This window comes from Benincasa hispida, chromosome 7, assembly GCF_027475165.1.
Source record: "Benincasa hispida cultivar pf3 chromosome 7, pf3_genome.v1.1, whole genome shotgun sequence".
NCBI classification, from domain to species: domain Eukaryota; kingdom Viridiplantae; phylum Streptophyta; class Magnoliopsida; order Cucurbitales; family Cucurbitaceae; genus Benincasa; species Benincasa hispida.
Window position 1 is genome coordinate 10,687,861 of NC_143484.1, and position 7,800 is coordinate 10,695,660.

The 7,800-nt window shown below is 33.5% G+C and overlaps 1 pseudogene; it reads left to right on the forward strand.

Moving 5' to 3' along the window:
• Window positions 1-3,320: 3,320 nt before the first annotated feature.
• LOC120069288 (small nucleolar RNA snoR114) lies at window positions 3,321-3,406 on the forward strand (annotated as a pseudogene).
• Window positions 3,407-7,800: the final 4,394 nt, after the last annotated feature.

Sequence of the window (7,800 nt, forward strand, 5' to 3'; positions counted from 1 at the left end):
AAAAAATAAATGAAATGAATAGTGTTGGAAATACAACTCAAGATGCCTTGTGGAAAGTCCTCAAATTCATAGTCTTTCCCTAGGTTAATTCTCCCTTTTCATGGATGAACCATCTCTCATCGCACGCTTTCATGGGATGAGATGACCTAGAGTAATCCCGCCTCAGAGGAACTTTTATCATGGGGCTGTTAACTTCAGAAGTTGAGAAGTAACCCAAAAGGACTTACTAAAATGGCAGAAACTATGAGTAAATCATGATAGAGTTGTCGATGGAGAGTCATGTGGTAAAATGAGGAGATTCCCTCCATTTGTAGGTTCCAAATCGGTTGAGGAAGGTCGAGAATCAAGCTCTAGGAGTTAACCAGATCATTTTGGGGTTGAAAAACTGCTTGGAACAAGAAAAATGCAACCTCCATTGACTTGATCGATTTCCGAAAAATTAGGGCTTAGTGATGCGGTCATAGTGAAATCTAGCGATGCAGCCGCATTTTAAATAAAATAATCTTCAAATTGGTCAAAGTTATCTGCCAAAGTTCACAAAACCACCTAAAATCATTAAATATCAACTTTTAAGACAAACAAGACCCTATAAACCCATTTTATCTATTAAAACTAAATCTAGAGGGAAACACATGCAAAATTTGTTTTTTCTAAATAAAAGTATGTAAACAAATGCCTAAAGCATGCAAAGCATGCATATTTCATGGCACCACGACTAACACTAATTGTGATCGATAGTCAAATTATTATTATACTTTAGACCATTGTTTGTAACACCATAATCAAAAGTGTATCTTTATACCAAGCTTAACAACCACCGTTGTGATAGATTACTACCAAATTTTCAAAACCATAAGGTAAACATTAACTTTACACAAGGGTCAGCAAAAACCATGATCTAAAATCATACTATAGACTACATGCATTTAGAATCATGGAATAAAAATTAAATTTACTAGAAAATCAACATTTTTTAAAGTTTAGAGACATATATTATAAAAACTTAGAAAACGATATACTAAACTTGTAATTTCACATGTATCATTTATATTTAAATTATTAAGATTTTCATATCATATATTGATAGCTTGTAGAAACGCAAACTATTGTAGCTTTTTACTTAGAATTATGAGGATTTATGAGCAGTATATGCGTTCATAATACTAAGGATTCTTGTGAAAAAGTGAGTTTGCGTCGATCAACACTGAAAATCTCCACTAACCCTATATCATGCATTATTTTCATCCGAATGTCTATTTTTGTAGCTAATGTAGGAATCGATCGCATGCGTTGATCCCAAACAATCACAAAGTTGATCGCATGTGTTGATCTTCACGAAGACCAGTTCGTCGCATGAAATGCTACAACTAAAGAGTGATAACCATGATAGAAGGTTGATCGCAAGATGTGTGGAATGTGTTGATACTTCAGAAGAAACAATCATGAATGCATACCTTGGAAGTATCAAAGAGATAAGATGATGTTGACATTCCACGTACCGTGTCAGAAATGGCAGTGATTCAGAGTGGGATTACCAATGCTGTCGGGCATTTGAGCTCTATAAATAGAGCCCTTGGAGCCCAAATTCAAAGCATCCGAGTCTCTACCTTGGGTAGATTCTTGTGATCACAAATGAGAGCATGAGCAAGACATTCTTTGAGAGTTCTTCACCTCCACAACCCTTTCTGAGTGACGATCGGAGCTTCGTCAGAGATAGAGCTCAAGAGAGATTACTCCACCACCCATCCATGGTACCACCGGCAGCCATGACGTGCATCTAATGAAAGCAAGAGATTGTCTACATTTAGCCCTCCATCTCTCTTCTCACCTCTATGTTGTATTACATTTTGGCTTAAGACATTAATACATTTTGTAATCAATGCATCTCTTTAGTTCCTTCAACACCATCTTCATCATCTCCTTCTTCTTTATTCTTTTACTTTCGTCGCATGAGTTAAGGGTAGATTGCAAGAGTTGTCGCATAATCAATCATGTGGCATAGAGATATGATATATGTAGAAATCCACTAAGAGGTGTGCGTTGCGCGAGTATAGTGAGGCAATCCTCTTTGCTTAGGCTATCACAATGCTTGTCTATGAGCTAAGTAGCTAGAACCAACTGCCCGATAGGATAAGTACTGGAACTCACTAAGCAAAGTAATAAGTGTTCCTAGAGATAGGAATAATCTTATGATCAACCCAACCATGCATTATAGGGATATAAGCATGCAGCTGATCACCGAAAGGTGTGCGAATGTTAGTGTGGCGAGCTGGGATTATTTTTACTACCAAACTTAATGACTTGGTGAATTTATCCCCTCCACAATTGTACTTCTCCATGCATCTAATACACATTAACAATTGTCACATCTCTACCAACTCTCATAGTCAAACTTCTATTGCTCAATCTTTTTATTTATGAGTAGGAGTATATGATATTATGTTGAATTCGGATTAATCTTTTTTGTGATTAATCTAATTTTTAGATTTTGAGATTGATATATATAATTCAAATGCTCTTATTCTATTTCCTTATCTCCATGAATTATTTGGTAGATTTAAGTTATTTTATAAGCATGAAATGTTCAAATTATTAAATCAATATTACATTTGATATTCTGGTACATCATATACTAAATATTGCAAGATATATATATATATATACACCATGAATTTAGTATTACAATTGATATGTTTGTATACAATGTATCCATTACATAGATTTATTTGTAGTTAATTTTGTTCGATTAGAAATTGATTATAAAGAACTCTGTCTAAGGATGGTTCTATCTAGGTTGTGATATATAAATTGATCCAGATATATTTTTTTGTTTGGCATCATTGATAAGGTCATTTTGGGTCAATAATGATGAGAAAATTATTGTAAATTCACATTAGACATCCTTTGAACAACCGAAAGATTCTTCAATCCAATAAATTATCATATATTGTTTACACTCAAGAAGATTTATAATATACATTTGAAAACATAAAAATGTTATTTCTAAAATTTCAAACTATTTGTATTGCTCAAACGAATATTCACAACATTCATTGGATCTTATAACATGTCACAAAATAAAAGCACTATACAAATTAAAGAAAGCTCATTTTAGTACGGAATCAGGACATCTATGCTTAAATAGGTCGATAGGTTGTGGATTGTTCACTAATTATTATTATTTCTTTGTTTTATTATAATTAATAATACCTATTTTATTTTTATAAGAAGGCACCAATGGTCTAGTGGTAGAATAGTACCCTGCCACTGTACAGACCCGGGTTCGATCGATTCCGGCTGGTGCACTTTCCATATTTGTCCTGCTGTGAGGATATCTGTGCTGTAGTGATCGTGGGTCGATCACAACCATCGGATCTTTCTGACGGATCATTGCATTTCTGAGCTTGACAATTTTTTTTTAAAATTCTCTTTAAAAAATAGTTTGTGAATTTACGAAATATTTGATAATATGACCTATTTGTGTCCAATTTTATTATTCGTAAAATTAAATATTGAGGATTCTTTTTCAAATTTTTATTTATCATTTTTCACCCTAAATCTTCAATTCTATCAAATCAATCTTAAACTTAACATATATGGTAAACTTTGCTTCATGTAGGTTTCACTAAATTCATAACAAATTTTAATCAAAAGTAAAATAAAAATAATTCAAAATATACTAATTTCAACAAGTTAAGTTTTGCACAAAATTAAGTCTAGTTAGTATACAAGAATTATTACACCTTACTGAGTTAAAAGTAAAATTGATATGTTGTAGTGAAAAAAAAAAATTCATACACCTTCAACGAGATATTGTACAACAAACATCAAGTCACAAATTGATGGAACTTTAAGTAGTAATGAGGAATTGTATTAAAATGGCAAAATTGGTTAATTTATTTACAAATAAAAGCAAATAAGTTATAAATAATGCAAATATGACAATTTAATTTTTCTTGTGTATGAATGGGAAGGGCCAAGAGAACTTATGAGACCCTTCTATTGCTCCATTTATGTTGACACTACTTTGCTTATAGAAACACTTCCAAAAGTGTTTCAAATGGATGAAATACTCTATTAGCTAAGGATTCACTCTATATTAATCGCAAAAAAGGGGAATTTTCTTAAATGGCAAAAACAATCCATGAATTCTCTATTTTGATTGTTCTTGGATTGACTAGAAAGTAGTATCATTGTGATTGAAGTCTATTAGTGATGGACTTCTATCATTGATAGCCTCAAATATCATTGAAATTTATTAGTGATGGACTTTTATCACCAAAAGCATGTGATATACTATAACGTACCCGACTTTTCAGGAACTCTAACTGGAGCCATTATTGCAGTGCATGCAGTTTCAAAACTAAAACTAGTTAACCATTCAAATTTAAGCTGAATATTTGCTAAACAAATAAAACTGTTAAAGACAATTTAATGAAAGGTCTAGAGGAATCTTTTGTTCGGGAATCATAAAAACTTTAATTAAAAAGAAACATTTAAATTTAAAACAACTAAAATTAGTAGTTCTCATAAACTTTCAAAACATCGTGAAAAAAGGACACGGTGAACAAACATCCTAATCAAGAATCTCTAGTATGTTCTTGCTTATGTCTGAAGAACATTTTAAGAAATAAATTAGTATTTGAAATTCCTAGTAAGTAACTGATGCGTTATTTTATGATGTGATATTATGGATGAAATGTGGTGATGGAATTGCGTTGAGCAATCAAGTTTTCTCAGTGGAATCCAAGTGTAAACCCCACTGAGTTTCCTGGTAAGTCCAGTTCGAACTCAGGGACTTGTGAAAATAGGTTGTGGTGGTAATTTTTAGAAAACATTGCGGTAACCAGTAACTCAAATAGTTGTTTGGTTTTGTTGATTGCAGTAATGGAAAAATAAACAAATGCGGCGGATTTGAGAAAAGTGTGATTATGTGATAGATGCACTAAGTATACGGATGAACAGGTTGAGAAGGTCTTTAGCTAGCGTTACCTAAGAATGCGTCAGACTATGCGATCATGCTACACTCATGCATTGCAAGTCATTTTCCAATGTAAATGCGGTGCTCCTAAGTCTAGGACGCATGTGTTGAATGCAAAAGTGTCCATAGAGCTTATCCCTAAATCTCTACTCTTTTCCTATGCGATGATGCAAGATGCACAAGGCAAGGTGACCGCACACAATCATATCCTATCTCTAGGATGCATGCGATGCGTTAATAGCAAATAGTGCTTATTCCTAAGTTCCTATCTCTTGAGTATGCGTTCTAATCTGACTCTCCCGAGCCTAGATTCTAACCTGACTTTCTCAAACCTAGATCCTATCCTTAGACGACCCTCCCAAGTATCTCTAATAGACGAATGAAGCATACATAATACAAGACAATCGCATAGAATGAAGATCCCCAGTTGTGCTAGCTAATTGCTTCTCAACCCATTCAACAGATTTAGCTACTCATGCGAGATAAACAGAGAGTGAACAGATATAGAGAAGTAAATTTCATTCTATAAATGAGTTTGAATACAAAATAACAATGGAAGATAAAGGTAGAAAGTCTGGTAGCAATCCCTTGTTGACCGAGGCTTTTACACTGGCAATCTCTATTCGGTTCAAAAGATATTCCTGCTTCCACAGGAGTCGGCCCTCTCTCTGATCTTGAAGCTTACGATGCTCTTCCAACCTTACAGGAACGATCTGTCGGCACAACCTCCTTCTCTTGCGTCCACCTTAAAATAAAAGAAAATCTAAGAACAAGGCTAAACTATGAACAGAACTTGTTAACTAGTGGAACCCCTTTTTTGAAGGATGCCTTTGGTATCTATAGAGCTTCGAGGTGAAGGCGACTTCTCTTTTATGATTGCTCAGATGAGATGGCTTTAATTCCCTGACTGATGCGCCAAATATTTGTCATCGAAAAGCTGAATGTACTTGTTATCGTTAGCGGCTGTCAGCTTAATTCAGATTCGACAGTCATCAGCTTTCTGTCCCATCGTGATTAATTATGCCTTTCACCCAGATGCACCCACTAAGTTGCACCATCTCTATGTGGCAATTCTTCTTGAGCAAATGTTTGCGAACATAAATCACCGTAAAGCCTTGCGGTAATACTGCGCTCGACCAATGATTTTCTGTGATCGCTCTTTTCGCCTTGCGTCAACGCATATTCTGTATAAAAATACAAAAATCAACCGTTTCTATGCGAAGAACGCATGCGACCACAATGTTGTAAACTTAATGCTTTTGGACGCAATTTGACATATTTTATCAACACAAACCCTCATTGTTTAATAACTTAGTACTATGATAACGTGCAAACCCCATTGTTGGGATCAGGATATGAACTGAATGTTCTGAAACTAATGGGGCCTAAATTGAACGTAGTTGGTCATCTAGATGAACAATTTAACCCATCCAAATGTAGGTGAGATGTACACCCCTTATACAGGAGCAACTTTGACTGAATATTTTATGTACACGAAACAATACACTTCAATCATTTATGATGATCCCTCCAAACAAGCACAAGCTTACGGACAAAAGTCCCTTCTTTTACGAAGATCGTCGGGCCGCAAAGCTTATCTAAAAGGGGATTAATTTAATTAAAGAGTTTAATTAATTAATCTCATATCATTTGAAATTCAATCTATAGATCCATAAGGTCCCCTTGTTAGCTCAATAATGATTAATGATAATCAAACTAATTTTGGTATAGTTTGAATTATTCAAATTATTTAAAGGAAATTAATTGTATATGATATAATTAATATAATGTATGTGATACATTATAATATAAAATTTTGATGATAAATAAATATTTGAATGTATTTCCAATATTAATTATATGAATATGATTCATATAAAAACTATAGTTTAAAATTAATGAGTATGATTCATATTAATACTATAAGTTATATGAGAGAATTATAAACTATAGGTTATATGTTATATGTGATATAATATAAACTAGAGGTTATATTTTATATGTGATAAAACATATGATTTGATATTGATATTAAATTAGTTAATATATATTAAAAATTTAATTTTTTGAAATTTGAAAATTAACTCCTATGGGAAGTTGATTTCAATTAAGGTAGGGAGTTATTGATAACTCCTTGAACCCCCTCTCATATACGTGAAAGACAGAGAAGGGAATTCAGAAGTTGAACATGAAATTGGTTTCACAGATCCCACTCAATCTTCTTCTCCTCTGCGTTGCTCTCAAAGAAAAACTCTCTCCCTTCTTTAGACAAAATTAATCCACTGAAGCTCACAACTCTCTGTGATTTTATCCTTGAGAATAAGAAGGAAGACATTGTGGAGGTGTCCTCATTATGGTGTTCGAGTTTCTATTGCGTTGCTGCATTCGTGGTGCTGAGATCGAGAGAAGTAATGTATCGGTTCGTGATCTACTACCAAAGAGGAAATGCAAATGACTAGTTCTCTAAGGGTTAGTTTCGATTTCCCTTTCTTCTCTATTTTGCAGTAGAAGCGTGTTTAGGTTTATTTTTGTTTATACTGTTTCTATTGCCTCTGTAATTTTCAAGTTATGTAAAACAAATTTAAGCATTTAGAGTGAAAGTTGAAGTTGAATTCGTGGATTGAAGAAGTGTTGAGGTTGATGCCCTAAACCTCGTAGGGTCTTGTAGTTTGTAAACACATGTATGAACAAACACTTTGTGATATATAATATATGATACTTTATTCACTTCAGTCTATGAAATATGATATATTTTAGTTGCATTTACCACAAACCAGTAAACTAAGATCCATGGTTTTCGTTGTAACTTAAGTATGTAT